This window comes from Aegilops tauschii, chromosome 5 (assembly GCF_002575655.3).
Source record: "Aegilops tauschii subsp. strangulata cultivar AL8/78 chromosome 5, Aet v6.0, whole genome shotgun sequence".
Lineage (NCBI taxonomy): Eukaryota > Viridiplantae > Streptophyta > Magnoliopsida > Poales > Poaceae > Aegilops > Aegilops tauschii.
This window is the reverse complement of record NC_053039.3, coordinates 2,433,266-2,450,077: the sequence shown is the minus strand read 5'-3', so window position 1 is coordinate 2,450,077 and position 16,812 is coordinate 2,433,266. Positions and strand designations below refer to the sequence as shown.

The following is a 16,812-nucleotide window of genomic DNA, read 5'->3' as shown; positions in this document are numbered from 1 at the left end:
CCCGTTGCAGCATCACTGGGCACATCGTCTGGTTCCTCTTGATCTTTAGCAGCTTCCCCCATTGCAGCATCACCGTATTCAGGGGGCACATAGTTGGCATCGTCCTCTTCTTCTTCGCCGTCTTCCATCATAACCCCTATTTCTCTGTGCCTCGTCCAAACATTATAGTGTGGCATGAAACCCTTGTAAAGCAGGTGGGTGTGAAGGATTTTCCGGTCAGAGTAAGACTTCGTATTCCCACATTTAGGGCATGGACAACACATAAAACCATTCTGCTTGTTTGCCTCAGCCACTTAGAGAAAATCATGCACGCCCTTAATGTACTCGGAGGTGTGTCTGTCACCGTACATCCATTGCTGGTTCATCTGCGTGCATTATATATAATTAAGTGTGTCAAAAACCATTACAGAACATCATGTATAGATAATTAAGTGACCAAATTAATAGAAGTTCATCATCACATTAAAACCAAAGTACATACATAGTTCTCATCTAACAACATATAGCTCTCCAGAGCATCTAATTAATTAAACTATACATCTAAAGTAAGAATTTTTTTCTTTCAGAAAGAAGATAAGAACAAGAGGCTCACCACGGTGGTGTCGGCGACGAGATCGGCGCGGGCGATCGACGGCGATGAAGACGGGAATGGGACGTGACGGGCCGCTAAACCTAGACAAATCTCGAGGAAAATGGAGCTTTGAGGTCGAGCTTCGAGAGGAGAAGGCTTAACTAGTGTGGCTCGGGCATTTCATCGAACACCTCATGTGCATAGGAGGTGAGCTAGAGCACCACAAAGCCCTCCCCTCGCCGGCCAGAGAAAAATAGAGCACTGGAGTGCTCTGCTCGCGGGCGAGGGGTATATATAGGCACCTCATTGGTCCCGGTCCATGGCATGAACCGGGACTAAAGGGCAGCCTGTGGTCCCGGTTCAAGCCACCAACCGGGACCAATGGTGGTGGGCCAGGAGCGAGGACCATTGGTCCCGGTTCGTCCCACCAACCGGGACCAAAGGGGCCAGACGAACCGGGACCAATGCCCCCACGAGGCCCGGCAGGCCCCTGGCCTCACGAACCGGGACCAGTGCCCCCATGGGTCCCGGTTCTGGACTGAACCGGGACTAATGGGCTGACCCGGCCTGAACCAAAGCCCTCTTTTCTACTAGTGCATGTATATCTTGTCTTGCTCAAATAGGATATGTGCTTGCCCAAGTGGCCGGCCATGTTTGCATGTTACACCTCCTATAGTGGCCTATGTTTTGCCGGAGTGTTGATTAATTTCCGTTCCGGCAAATTCAGGCGCTCGATATGTCCTTTTTTAGCAAAGGTTATGCCGGATTTTTCCGTGAATTCTGGCATGACTTGTGCTAGAATATGTAGGAAATATTGAGTGGCCTGGATTTTCTCGAAAAATAATTAAACGACATTTCGGGTTGACTTTAAGTCTGTCGAGGCTCCATCACCGAAGGTCAAAAAATCAGTGAGGGAGTGTATCCACCATATATGAGAGAGGATGAAGAAGCCCGTCTGTTGTCATGGGGGTTGTTTCTCCTTCTTCTCCGGGTGCTAGACCTTTGTTATGCACTAGGGGAAGAAGTAGTAACAACCATCACCGACGGTCGCAAATGTCAGAAAGGAAACAGTGTGTGAGAGTCTCCACCACATATGAGAGGACGAAAAATCCCGACTGTTGTCGTGGGGGTCGCTTCTCCTTCGTTCCCGTGTGCTAAACATTTTGGTGTAATGCACTCGGGAACGAAAGGAGGAGCTACCATCACCAATGGTCGAATGTATACACCACGCGAGCTGAGAGTTTTTAAGAAAAAGACTCGACAGACTGATAGTCAACCCGTGATGAATAATATTAATGATCTAATTTAATTTTTGTAGTACATATATTGAATTGTACAAGTTTAATCTTTGAATTATGAACGTAGGAAGTGTCATCATCGGACGACGAAAGTCTCCCGGGGAAGTGCAGCTGGTGCCACGACGATCGAGGTCCATGCGACAGGCCTCACCTGGACGAAGATCGGCGCTTCAGCATTAAGCTCGAGGAGACCTTTGATGTTGAAACGGTACGCAATGACGACAAGTGTTTTTTTCGTAATTAAGCATGGCTTCAACTATTTCAACGTGTAATTTTCATCTTTTACAATTCGAGTAGCTTATCCCATGCCATGCAAGACGCTATGTCTTGGAGATGATGGATTTTGAAGACCATGAAAATTTCGAAACAAAGAAAATTCACCTAAGGACTCATCATGGTATGGATTTTGAAGTAAATCTATATAATTCTGAGAGCGTAACCCATTTTGGTTGAAAAATTGGGAAGCCCTTTGCAAGACGTATGGTTTTTATGAGGGTTTGCTTGTCACCATGGATCTTGGTGATCCTGACATCGACCAAGACAATATGGACATTTGGGTCCTTGTTGATACGCTTCCAGTTCTACCGCTATGTGAGTTTCTCAAACATATTTGTATTGTTCATTTCAAAATAGTTGACAGCTTATTTTCATTGTTCAAACAATGTGCGGAACATGGTAGACAGAATGTACTAGACCGATGGCTCTGAGTTAACTTATCAGGAGAAAAATCATCTGGTCGCATTTTGTACTGATCTTGAGAATTTACAATATCCACTACTACAGGATTTAGCTTTGGTAACACATCCCGGTAACACAAGAAAACATGTGTTACTGGTGAAATCCCGGTAACACAACATTTGTGTCCAGACCTAAGTTGTAACACATTCTATGGGAAGTGTTACGATGTTGTAACACATATTCCACACGCGTCGAATGCGTTATAGTGTTGTAACACATTATTTATGCCGGTTGAGAGAGTGTTACAAGATTGTAACACATATATGATATGCAATGCTGTGTTACAAGTTTGTAACACATAGGTGATCTACGTAGGTAAATGTTACACACGTAATAATATTGGATTGAATTTTTCTTTCTTGTCATGAGAAGACTTGTTCCAAGATGCATGCGATCAATTCCTAGGTCGATCCCATCGTAGCCCGTAGCCTTTGAGCTAATAGTTATGGGCTTGTGCCATTCACATGTTAGCTACGTATAGAAGTTTAGAGGATGTGTGTTTGCTTACTGGCGGGATATATTAGGATAAAACAATTGGCGTAGCCCAGCAACCATACCCATAGAAAGCAGGACTCAAACTAGCAGCTGACTGTTTCCTGTAAGTTCTTCTAAAAAAGATGTTTCCCTGTACAAAATTCTAAAAAAGATTATTTCCCTGTACGTGGGCACGTATGACCTATTTTCTAAGACTGGATGAGAGCGCAAAGTTTTTTGCTTTGTACTGCGTGTTTGTAATCTTGTAAATATTTTTTTCTCTAATCTTAATATAAAAGATTTGCAACTCTTTTGGGTATTCGGGAAAAAAAGTTTTCTGCCTCCAAAATTTGTTTTAAAATTAAAAGGTGTGCTAGCTACTTTTAAGTAATTTTGGACTTAATGAATTTAATATGCTTCGAAGATTTATTGATCCGTATTTTCATTTTAAAGTATAAAAGTATGTTGACGTGTTGTATTTGGGAAGCGCTTTAAAAGGTATACTGTATGTTGGCATGTTATATTTGTGACTTTTTTATTAGTTGGACCACCCTAATCCAGAATCCTGGCTAAAACAAGTAAAAACAAGTACGAATGCATGCTTCCCTAAAAGAAAAGTTAAGTAATTCATCCTACCTATCATTGAGGTGGGCCAATCAGTTTTAGAAATTAGCAAAATAAGAAAAATTCAGTTCTAGAAAATCTTTGTATAAGCTTTGTCCAGAATATGTGGATAGTGACCAATGGCGTGAACTTGTCAAATTTTGGAAGTCTAAGGAAGGAAGGGTAAGCTCTCTGTCATTTAATTGGACTATGTGCGCTGCTGTTAAGTAGTGCATTGACATTATATTTTAATTATAATAGGCAGTAAGTGAGAAGAACAAAATAAGTCGTACAAAGGTGAAGATAAGTCATACAGCAGGGACAAAGAGTTTTGCTCGTTGGGCTGAGGACCTTGTGAGTAATATATGTTTTTTTCTAAGTTTTCACAGCCTTTTCTTTACATATCAGTGTACTTCTGGTTTTGCAGCTTCAAGAGGACCCTGAGAAGAAACAACCACATAGAGCGAAGGTTTACTTAGCAACTCATAGAAAACCAAAAAAGGCCAAAGATAAAAATAAGCTTGTGGTACGTTACATACATTCAATTTTTACACAATCAAGTCAACACTGAATGCAACAAGTACAATATGCTTTATTCTTCTCTTTCGGGTTGAGTTGGAAAAGGTAATTGATGAACAACCAGAGTTGGCACAAAGTGACCAGGGAAGAGTTGCATGGAAAGGTGATGCCTTGCACAAAGTTTTGGGGAATGAAAAGCCTGGACAAGTACATGGAATGGGCTTACTTCCTGTTCCTAACCAAGTTTATGGTCGAAAACCTCGTTACCTCAAGAACATCAATATGACCACAACAAATGGTTCATCACATGATGAAGAGGCTGATGCTAGGGAGGAAATAGCAAAGCTGAAGCAACGCATAGAACAGCAAGACCAAATCCTTGATGCATTAAGAAAAAAAGATGAAGTGTGTGTGACGAACGAAATGGCAACAGTAAATATTTTTTTTGTTGCATTCATACAAGTATACTGAAACCTGTGTAATTTCTATTGTAGGAAAATTTCCAAACTGTAGGTAATGGTCAATCTCATTGAGAAGTATTACATAATAATAAAAGAAAGGTACTGTCAATATATTCGACATGTGTTGGTTCATTTTCATCTCTCTTTATAAATATTTCATTTTGCAGAGAGTTCATGCCAATGGACCTGATGCAGAACACATAGTGGTCAAACCCAGAGATACAACAATGGTAAATTTGTTTATTTATTACTACACTTTATAACTTTCTATAAACAAATGCCTCTTCATGTAAAATGCAGAATGAAACTAACCCACATCAACATGGCGCACACGAAGATAATGACATTCTGTCAGGCAAACAGGTTAGAATCTTCTTGTTGCGCATGGTATAAAAGGATACACTGTAACTTATTTATTTATTTACATTGTTGTACAGAAGCATCATCTTGAAAATGAGGGTTGCAATAAATTCTCATATCAAGTACCATCATCACCAGCCCATCCTGTTTTTGATAGAGAGGTAATGGTTATCTCTTGAGAAATCTGCTTGCTAAGCACTGATAGGAAACATTTTTCATATGAATGATGAATGAATGAGTTTCTGCATTTTAAGTTTGATTTGCATGGATTGGACTCTCCTGATGTTAGAAAATGATGTCGGCACATGTAATATTTGATGAATAAAATGCACTGTGAACTTTACATTGCAAAATCACAAGGATAAATCATTTTTTCCTCTTATGGTTCTCTGTAGATGAGAAAGAGCAGGGAGAATATGGATGGAAATTTGACTAGAGTACACAAACAAAGCACTCAAGACAAGTCTGTAGTCCATGTGTCCTCTAAGCAGAAACGTAGTCCTTCCATGGAGGTAACAAAAATAGTGTGTTTATACTAGATTCGTGTTCACAAAATTGTTTTTTATTACTGCAAATTATAATTTGAACCTTTTTTTAGGTTGGCACAAAAGTGATTCTGAAGTCTTCAATATATCCAAACAAAAGGCACGTGGCACATGCTAGCATTTTTTGTTGGAATTCAAAAAAATGGTTGGTGGCGTCGAGCTAGGTCGGCAGTTCATAGAAGTGCAAGTTGATCAACCTATTGAGGAATGTGAGCTCTTGGTAAGGGAAAGGGAAAATTGTAGGACAATTGGCGATGCTTTCACTCTGGATTGACAATTGCTTGGCCTTCAGCATGTGTATCTCAATATTTAACTTCTTGAGTTTTGTTAAATTAAATTTGCAATATACTTAATGTAGTTGTGACTGTTTTTTCCCCAGATTGAGAGGTTCAGTGGTTGAGTTGATTCGGATGCTTCTGCTCATGAGGAATTAAGATGCAAATATGACATATTCATGCAAGAAAGATCTGAGGGGCACATTCTAGTGAACATGAATAGGGGTGTCACATGGTTTCAATTATAGGAAATATTTCGCGTACTATAGTTTACATTAATGGGTTGAGAAATGTATTTTATTTTTGCTACAATATGGATCTTCTATATGTTCATTGTTATAAATGCTATGGAATGGCAAGAACCTTTTTGATATTTTATATCCTTTTTCTTGTGTATATGCTAGCTTTATGTCCATGGTCCTTTTATATAGTATACACTGTGTATCTGTGTCATATTGCTTATCGATTTGCACTATGAGGAAGTATGAAAACAAAAGAATTGTATTTATACAATATTTCATACAAAATTGTTGCAATAGCACATTGGACTAATTATGCCGTGTTACTATAGTTAGGAAAAGGTGTTACTATGTTTCACTACTGGAATCTGGTAATTTGCCGCCTGCCAACTCTTTGCGTCCGCTTCCACAAAGCGGATGGCAAAGAATGGGCAGATGGCAAAAAAGTCTATTTGTCGTCCGCTTTTTCTTTGCCGTAAGCCGGCTGACGGCAAAGAGCTAGAAGGCAGACGGCAAAGGGCCAGGTGGGCCCCACGGGGCATGGCGTGGCTAGGTCAGCTTCTTTGCCGTCTGCCTGGTCTTTGTCGTCTGCCTTCTAGACCTTTGCCGTCCGTTGGCGGACGGCAAAGAAATGGCCCAGCTAACGGCCGTCTCCCCCCTCCTATGCTCGCTCTCTGTCTCTCCGGCCCCACCCCCCTCTCTCTCCCCTCTCTCCCAAACTCAACCGCGCCCGTGCCCCCAACTCAACTGTGCCCGCGCCCGCAACACCGCCGCCGCCCGGACGCTGCCGCCACCCCACCCCGCCGCAGCACCACCCCGCCGCCCTAGAGCCCTGCGGCCCCGTCGCCACCACCGCCCGCCAGCGCTGCCCCGCCGCCGCTCCCCACGCTGCTGCCGCCCCACCCTGCCGCAGCACCACCCCGCCGCCCCGGAGCCCTGCGGCCTCGTCGCCACCACCGCCCGGCGCCCCCTCCGCCCGGCCAGCGCCACCCCGCCGCCTCGAAGCCCTGCGGCCCCGTCGCCACCACCGCCCGGTGCCCCCTCCGCCCGTCCAGCGCCCCTCTGCCGCCGAGCAACCCCGCCGCCCAGCGCCCCTGGGCCTGCCGCAGGTGAGCCCCGGCCGCACCCCTCTTCTCCTCTTTTTTTTGTTTTTTCTGTTTTTTTAGTTTAGATTACTTTTAGTTTTGTTTTAGATTCAGTTTAGTTTAGATTACTGTTAGTTTGGTTCTTAATTTAGTTTATTTTAGATTACTTTTAGTTTGGTCTTAGGTTTAGTTTAGTTTTAGGTTTATGTTTAGTCATGAAAAAAACTAAGAATAATTAGAAGAAGAGGATGAGAAGAAGAATAGCTAGGTTTAGGTGTAGTTTTTTCCTGTTTTGTTTTAGGTTAATTAGTGCTAGGTTTAAGAAGAGGAAAAAGGAGAAGAAGAAGAAGAAGAAGAAGAAGAAGAAGAAGAAGAAGAGGAGGAGGAGGAGGAGGAGGAGGACGAGAAGAAAGAAGAAGAAGAAGAAGAAGAAGAAGAAGAAGAAGAAGAAGAAGAAGAAGAAGAAGAAGAAGAAGAAGAAGAAGAAGAAGAAGAAGAAGAAGAAGAAGAAGAAGAAGAAAGAGGAGAGGAGAAGAAGAAGAAGAAGAAGAAGAAGAAGAAGAAGAAGAAGAAAGAGGAGAGGAGGAGAAGAAGAAGAAGAAGAAGAAGAAGAAGAAGAAGAAGAAGAAGAAGAAGAAGAAGAAGAAGAAGAAGAAGAAGAAGAAGAAGAAGAAGAAGAAGAAGAAGAAAGAGGAGAGGAGGAGAAGAAGAAGAACAAGAAGAAGAAGAAGAAGAAAGAGGAGAGGAGGAGAAGAAGAAGAGAAGAAGAAAAGGAAATAAGAGACCCCGACCCCCGACACCCGACACCCCGACACCTCGGCACGACACCCCGACCCCCGACCCCCGACACCCTGACACCACACCCCGACCCCGACCCCAGACCAACCGACACCCTGACACCACACCCCGACCCACACCCCGACCCCGACACCTCGGCACGACACCCCGACCCACACCCCGACACCTCGGCACGACACCCCGACCCCGACCCCCGACACCCCGACACCCTAACACCACACCCCGACCCCATATATATTTGTGTTGATCGGGTGTATTTTTATTATGATACACTTAAATTATATACATATTATTATATTCATGTCAGGTATGCAAATTTTTTATGTTGTACTAATTTTGTTTACTTTTTGTCATTGCAGGTGTTGACAGGATGGTGGGCAAGGGTCCAGAGCGCCCCGATCCTCCTGCGAGCGCTACTGGGAGGGGTGGTTCCATTATTCCAGCCCAGCCCCTCCGAAGAGCGCTGCTAGACAGTATGCAGACAACTGCGGCGGGCGCTTTTTCTTTGGCTGGGAGAGGTCGGGGGAGGACGAAGAAGCCTGGTAGAGGTGGACGTGGCAGCGGGAGAGGTAGGAAGGTTGTTACGCCTTCCTCGCCGCCACCCTCAGCTGATTCACCCGACCACGGGAGTGCTCCGTCTGACGTGGACCCGTCTCGGACTCCGGTCCATGAGCCTCCGGTCGCTGATCCTTCCCCCGACCAGACTCGGGTCAGCGATCCTTCACCCCACGTGAGTCCGGTCCCAAAGTCTTTGTCACATAAGACTTCGGTCACGGGGTCTACGTCCCAGAAGACTCTGGTCACGGGGTCTTCGTCCCAGAAGACTCCGGTCACAGGGTCTTCGGCCCACGAGACTCCGGAGGCTAGTGGCTCGGGGGATGGTAGCGACGACACCTTTTCAGAAGATAGCTACAGTGATGACGAGCTGGTTGAGAAGGGCAAGAAGGTCTACAAGCATGGGTGTATAAAGCTCTCGCCCGTGCCGACGACCCCCGACCAGAGGTGGTTGATTGCGCCTAAAGGGTTGAAGTAAGTGCATTTACTATTTTTTAACCTTTTGCCTTCATGTTCCTTCAAATTAATATCTAATGCGTTGGCCTTGTCATACTGCAGGGGCTGGGTACACCCCCGTGGTTCCCGTACGCCCAACCAGGTCCTTGGTGTGCTTTGCCGGCAGCACTTCCCTGGGTGGGTCACGTTGCCCGGTGAGGGTCAGGTTCCACAGCTAGCACTGACCTGGGAGGTGTACTTGGTTGCCCCGGCCCCGCCGGAGGAGAGGGTCGACGGTGTCTTGTGCGAGACAGTGGCCGACATTGTGTTCCGTCGGTTTTGGGTAATTTCTCCTTTACGGAATTAAAAATCAACACTACCTAGTGAGTGTACTAATCAGTGTTGTCTTGTTTGATTGCAGACCTTCTACAGGGTTTCAGAGGGAGAGCAGGAGGCCGCGTGTATGGTTGTCGAAAACGAGTGCAAGCGCCTACTTCGGAACTTAAGGCACGAGGCTCGGGTGCAGGCCGTTCAAGACTACTATGCCTCGAAGGGTATTAGGAGGGGCAAGCAGAAGTGTCGCGGCAAGTTTTTGAGTAAGGAGAAGTACATGCAGGTAATTACCTATTCTCAAGGCCTTGAACTTAGTTTTCTTGATTTGATTCGTAGGTGTAGCGCTGAAATTTCTCTTGACTCACTTAGGTGCCCCCGAGATGGTGTGTGGATAAGATGGACTGTTGGGAGGCGTTGGTGGATGTGTGGTGCTCTTCCCAATGGAAAGTCGAACACCAAAGGGCCAAGGATAAGCGCGACCAAATGGAAGGTGTGCCACACCATCAAGGGAGCTCCAACCTGTTTGAGTACGGGGAGAACTGGGTATGTGGTTTGCTACATGATTCATGCAATTCATTCTCACGCTAGATAGTTCATTTATGACATATTTAGCTCTAAAATGACATAATAACCTTAGATAGCTCTATAAAATGACTTAATATGCTTTAGTCAGTTAAAAATGGCATAACTACCTTCGATAGCTCAATAACGACCTAAACTAATCTTAGCTAGTTCATTCATGACATAATTAGCTCTAAAATGACATAATAACCTTAGATAGCTCTATAGAATGCCTAAATATGCTATAGTTAGCTCTAAAATGACATAATAACCTTGGATAGCTCAATAATGACATAATTAGCATACTTTGGTCAAAAATGGCATAATAATCTTGGTTACCTCGAAAATGACCTAAACTTAGCTTATTTTCCTCGAAAATGACATAATAACCTTTCTTAGCTCCAAAATGACCTATTTACACATAGCAATATCATTCTTCATGCTAGCTTGAGCCCTTAACTAATATTTTGTTCCTCTCTCTCACACGCACCACCACAAGAAGCCTGTGCTAGGTCTGTTCGACCTCTATGGCATGGCCCATGTGGCCCCGTACAAGAAGGCCAAGCCATTCACGGAGTCTGACCTAGATGATCCAGAGAGCTTCACCAACAAGACCTCCCACCACAAGCTTGTGAAGTATAGACACGAGGGGAAGGCGAGGAAAGGGGAGGACTTTAACCCGAGCCAGGATCCTTTTGATACAGAGCTGGTGATGATATCTGGTGGCGAGAGGTCCCATGGCTCTCTAGCCATTGGTGATGGACTGATACGTTGTCCTAAGACTCTCCCACGGATCAAGAAGCGCCTGAGTAGCTCTGATCCTGAGATAACGCCTCATGCACGGCCTGCGGAGATTTCCATGGCGGTTAGTTATACGGGCTCTCTCACCTTTCCTCCATTACATTGTGTGTGCGTCCGTCGATGATTACAATGCTAACGAGGAGTGGTGTGTTGCAGGCTATTGTTGAGAAAGAGAGATTGAAGACGAAGGAGCTTGTGGAGGAGGCAAAAAGGGAGGCACAAAGGGAGGCGGAGGAGAGGGAGAGGGAGATGGAGGAGAGGACGGCTAAGCTGTTGGAGGAGGAGAGGAACCGGAGCGACAGCGCTAACCGGGCCCTATACGAGCTCATCGTGGTACGTTTCTCGTGCATATTAGCCCAATCATGCACGTAACGTTCGCATTACTATCTAATATGACTGACTTGTGAGAACCAAATGTGCAGAGCTTGTGCGAGAAAAACGGTCAGGCCCCTCCGCCGATGCCCCATATTGCTCCGGCGACCATGGTGAGTTTTATTTGAATGGTCGTTGCTTACTACTATTCACATTTCAGTTTGCGAACTTGCTAACGAGACATTATGGGAATTGATCTTTGGTGCAGCATGGCTCCCGACAAGCATCGACCACTCCTTCTGCCAATGCCGGAACCCTGACCGGTCCTTCACCTCCGTCTGGCACTCGCGCAGCCCCGAGCATTCCTACACCTCTGTGATAACGGTATTTTTCTTCTTAATTAGCGTGTTTAGTCCATTTATGACATAATTTAGCCTATTTAGTCCACAAATGACATAATAAGATGAAGAAAATCAAGGAAGAGGAAGGAAAGAAGGAATAGGAAGAAAAGAAGAAGAAGAAGAAGAAAGACAAGAAGAAGACTAGTCATCAAATGACATAATAAGATGACATAATTTAGTCCATTTATGACATAATTTAGCCTATTTAGTCAACAAATGACATAATAAGATGAAGAAATTCAAGGAAGAGGAAGAAAAGAAGGAACAGGAAGAAAAGAAGAAGAAGAAGAAGAACTTCTTCTTCTTCTTCTTCTTTTCTTCTTCTTCTTCTTCTTCTTCTTCTTATTCTTCTAGTCTTCTTCTTCTTCTAGTCTTCTTCTTCTTCTTCTTCTTCTAGTTTTCTTCGTCTTCTTCTCCAAAATGAAGTAAGCTCTAAGTTATATCTCATAATATGCTTAGTTAGGTCAAAATGGCATAATTAGCTAGGTAAGCTCAAAAATGGCATTTTTCTTCTTATTTAGCCTATTTAGTCCATTTATGACATAATTTAGCCTATTTAGTCCACAAATGACATAATAAGATGAAGAAAATCCAGGAAGAGGAAGAAAAGAAGAAATAGGAAGAAAAGAAGAAGAAGAAAAATAAGAAGAAGAAAAAGAAGAAGAAAAAAAGAAGTTCTTCTTCTAGTCTTCTTCTTCTTCATCTTCTTCTTCTTCTTCTTCTAGTTTTCTTCTTTTCTGCAAAATGAAGTTAGCTCTAAGTTATATCTATAAAATGGCATAATATGCTTAGTTCACTCAAAAATGGCACAATTAGCTAGGTTAGCTCCATTTTACCTAAGTATGCTTACTTCTTCTTCTTCTTCATTTTCTTCTTCTTCTTCTGATTCTAGTCTTCTTCTTCTAACTTTCTTGTTTCCCATTTTGCAGATTTAATTCACTATATGGAAGCTTGCATGGATGGAGTGCTTGTTTCCCTTTTCTTTTTTTCGTTTGTATCGATGAAAAATGTGGAACTTGTTATATGGATGCATGTTACAATGTGTTGGATGAACATTGTGATGTTACTGTAATATGTATGGATGGAACTCTGTTTCTTATTATGTATTTATGTTGTCATGGATGGAGCTATGTGTTGGATACATCATATGTCTGTTGTGCATGTGAAAAAAATGTATATCTGTGTGTGAATTCCTGTGAAATTAAATGGATTCAAATAAAAATAGGGGATATGTAGCCTCTTTGCCGTCCGCTAGCTGACGGCAAAGAGGACACGTGGCAGCTACCTGTAAAACCTGGGAACACTGGCTGCCTATTTGGTCACTTTGCCGTCTGCTGGCGGACGGCAAAGATTCAAATAACTTTGCCGTCTGCCAGCGGACGGCATAGCTGGCCACGTGGCAGCTTCCCAGCACTGCCTAGCTGATCTCTTTGTCGTCTGTTAGCGGACGGCAAAGAGCTTTGACTCTTTGTCGTCCGCTGGCAGACGGCAAAGAGTGTCGTTAACCCCCTAACGGCTCTCACGCCACCACACTACCGTCCGTTGTCTTTGCCGTCTGCTGACCTAGGATGGCGGACGGCAAAATCCTTTGCCGTCCGCTTACTGGAAGCGGACGGCAAAGAAGGCCTTTGCTGGCGCGTGTTCAGACGGACAGTTTGCCGTCTGCTGGCGGACGACAAAGATGTTTGCCGTCCGTGATCCATGCCTTTGCCGTCCGCCATGGCGGACGGCAAAGAAGCTGATTCCAGTAGTGTTTGCTTCTAATCACCACTAGAGATGTTACAATATATACAAAGTTATGTTACTGCTGTGTTGCTATAGTAAAGAAATCATGTTGCTGGAATATCAAAATGTGTTACAAAGCCCTATTGTAATTACTGCCAATGATTATTAATTGTGTTGCAGTTTTGTTAAAACGTGTTACTAACCATGTTGCTACGCCAGGAAAAACATGTTACAAAGTGTGTGCCTATAGTTCTAAAACGGTGTTACCAAGGCCTTCGGTAACACATATGGCTTGTGTTGCAGCAATACAATTGTAACACCGGTAAATACATATAGTAACAATGTTTATGTTCTACAATAGACACCACCTAGTAACATAGCCCACATGAACACATACAAAAATGTGTTACTGTGCTCTTCAGTAACACAATATCTAAGCTGTATTAGCACATCCACGTGTTACAAGAGACCAATCCTGTAGTAGTGATCTATTATAAAACTCCTCCACATTATGGTCAATACGTTCCACTAGTGCGCGTGTTGAACTACGGTAACATCCATGGAGATGCCATGGTAAGATTTTTTTAGTATTACTACATCCGTGCATCTTTTGCATAAATTCTTTTAAAACTTAACTACATTGCTAACTACGAAGTTATTACTATATTTTCAACAGAAAATCCCGAATGATTGTCTGCCTCATCTGATGTATCAGAATGGTCGCCTTGATGTTTTGAACATACGGCCAGGTCATCCTACGAATCTCACCTGTCCATATCAGATTTCTAAAAGAAGTGGAGACATGAAAATCAAAGAATGGAAAAAATGTATGGACAGTCGTAAGGAGGTACTTGGAAGCAACATTGTGCGAAAGGCAAGAATTGAAGACAGGATAATCTCCATTCTCCATAATGGAGAGTCAGGGCCTATCTTGTTTTATGCTATTTTACCTAAGAGAAGGTAGTAGGTCCTAGTTAATAATACTCATGATCATGTGCTAAGAACAACTAAGTAGGATTGGTTAGATGACTATTATGATGATGTGGTATCCAGTAGAAGTTGTATGATCGATGATGATGAGTATGACTTGTTATTATGATACCAATGATGAGTTATTTATTATTATGATCGATGATGCATGATGCTAAGTTGTTATATGAGCATGATTACTTATTATATATAAAAGTGGGTGAAATGAATGTGGAGTAGATTCAAGTGGAGGCAACATGTGGTGCACTTCGAAAGTACTAGGTTTGGATTAGTAGTACTTTAGAAGTGCACCACATGTTGCCTCCACCTGAATCTACTCTACATTCATTTCACCCACTTTTATATATAATAAGTAATCATTAGTTTGGATTAGTAGTACTTTCGAAGTGCACCACATGTTGCCTCCACTTGAATCTACTCCACGTTCATTTCACCCACTTTTATATATAATAATAATCATGGTCATAAAATCATATGATGAAAGTACTATATATAAAACCACACAATGAAAATAAGTTGTATTTTTAAAAATACAGGAAAATTTAGCAGCAACGCTTTTTAGAACAAACGCTACTGATACGTACAAGTAGCAGTAGCGCTGCCCAAAGGAGAGCACTACTGCTAGCTAGGTATAGCAGTAGCGCTCCCTTTTCAGCACTACTGCTACTGGTTAGCTATAGCGCCTTAGTGGTAGCACTGGAACCAGCGCTACAGCTACGCATATTTCAAGCGCTACTACTAGGGTTTTCCCTAGTAGTGGCCATTGGAGCACAGCTAGATCCAATGATCGACGCCGCTCTAAGAGCGTTCCTGCGCGAGAGTTGGGACATCTTTGCCTGGCATCCTTCGAATATGCCAGGAATCCCATGCAGACTGGCCAAACACAGCCTCAACATAATAAAGGGGTTCAAACCAGTCAAGCAAACGCTGCGGCGATTTTCCTAACCCAAGCGACAAGCTATGGGGGAGTAGCTAGCCAAACTACTTGAAGCCGGGTTCATTAGAGAGATCAAACACCCGGACTGGCTAGCAAACCTGGTCATGGTGCCAAAGAAGGACAAATCATGGCGCCTTTGTGTCGATTTCAAAGACCTCAACAAGGCCTGCCCTAAGGACCCCTTCCCACTACCCCGCATTGACCAAATCATTGACGCAACTGCAGGACAAGATTCACTATGCTTCGTCGACGCATACTTCGGATACCATCAAATCAAGATGAAGGAATCCGATTAGGCCGCAACGATATTCATTACTCCGTATGGGCCTTTCTGCTTCAACACTATGCCTTTCGGACTCAAAAACGCCGGTGCCACTTACCAACGCATGATTCAAACATGCCTGGAAATACAAATTGGGAAGACGGTGGAGGCATATGTAGACGATGTAGTCATCAAAACTAAGCATGCCGAATCATTGGTGGATGACTTGCGCCTTACATTCGACAACCTCCGAACATATGACATACAGCTCAACCCAAAAAAATGCGTTTTCGGCGTTCCGGCCGGAAAGCTGCTCGGGTTCATTGTTTCCAATAGAGGAATCGAAGCAAATCCGGCCAAAATCTGAGCCCTGTCACAATTGGCAAAGCCAACAGACCTAAAGTAGGTCCAAAAACTAGCGGGGTGCGTGGCAACCTTGAGCCGCTTTATCTCCAGATTGGAAGAAAAGGCACTGCCGCTTTATCGCCTGCTCCGATGTACCGACCACTTTGAGTGGACAGATGCGGCAACAGCCGGGTTGGAAGAAACAAAAACTTTGTTAGCAAACAACCCAATCCTTGCCACACCAAACATCGACGAACCTATGCTATTGTACATCTGCAACTCACCAGGTGGTGAGCGATGTGCTCGTCGTCGAGCAAGAGGAAGAGGGACACAAATTCCCACTCCAAAAACTAGTATACTATGTATCGGCGGTCCTTACACCATGCAAATCCCGATACCCGCACTATCACAAGATAGCGTACGCGGTTTTCATGGCATCTCAGAAGCTCCGGCACTACTTTCAAGAGTGCTCGATCACGCTGGCCTCCGAAGTACCACTCAATGACATCATAAACAATCGAGACGCCACCGGCCGCATTGCCAAATGGGCTATCGAGCTCTTACCATTCGAAATAACATGCAAGCCACGCTGAGCTATTAAATCTCAGGTGTAGGCCGACTTTGTCGCCGAATGGACAGAAGCCGAACTCCCTAAAGAGTACAACACATACTCCAACTGGGTGATGTATTTCGACGGCTCCAAAATGTTAGCCGGATTGGGGGCTGGTGTCATCCTAACATCCGCTACTGGGGACACAATCCGTTATGTATTACAAATCATGTATACGGACTCGAATAACGTGGCCGAATATGAGGCACTACTGCATGGTCTCCAGATGGCCGTCTCTATGGGCATACAAGGCCTCGAGGTGCGTGGGAATTCGAATCTCGCAATATCTCAAATAAATGAAGAATTTGATGCAAAAGATTCAAAGATGGCGGCCTACCACATCGCCGTACTCAAAATATCAGCTCGGTTTGAGGGGCTCGAATTTCATCATGTGGCTCGAGACAGTAATCAAGCAGCGGACATCCTTGCTCGAATGGGCGCTAAATGCGACCCCGTCCCGCCTAACACCTTTCTGGAAAGGCTCTTCAAGCCATCCGTGGTATGGCAGGATGAGAGCGGAAATACCAGTCCGGCACCGATCACACACCGGGATGCTGAACATGATTCCGATATCATCGG

At 44.0% G+C, this 16,812-nt stretch overlaps 1 long non-coding RNA gene across 1 annotated transcript; it reads left to right on the top strand.

Annotated features, from left to right (window-relative positions):
• The first annotated feature begins 4,994 nt into the window (after nt 1-4,994).
• LOC109757505 (uncharacterized) lies at nt 4,995-5,646 on the top strand. Its single transcript, XR_002231579.3, has 3 exons — nt 4,995-5,027; nt 5,420-5,536; nt 5,623-5,646. It is a non-coding gene; the product is annotated as an uncharacterized lncRNA (long non-coding RNA).
• The last annotated feature ends 11,166 nt before the right edge of the window (nt 5,647-16,812 follow it).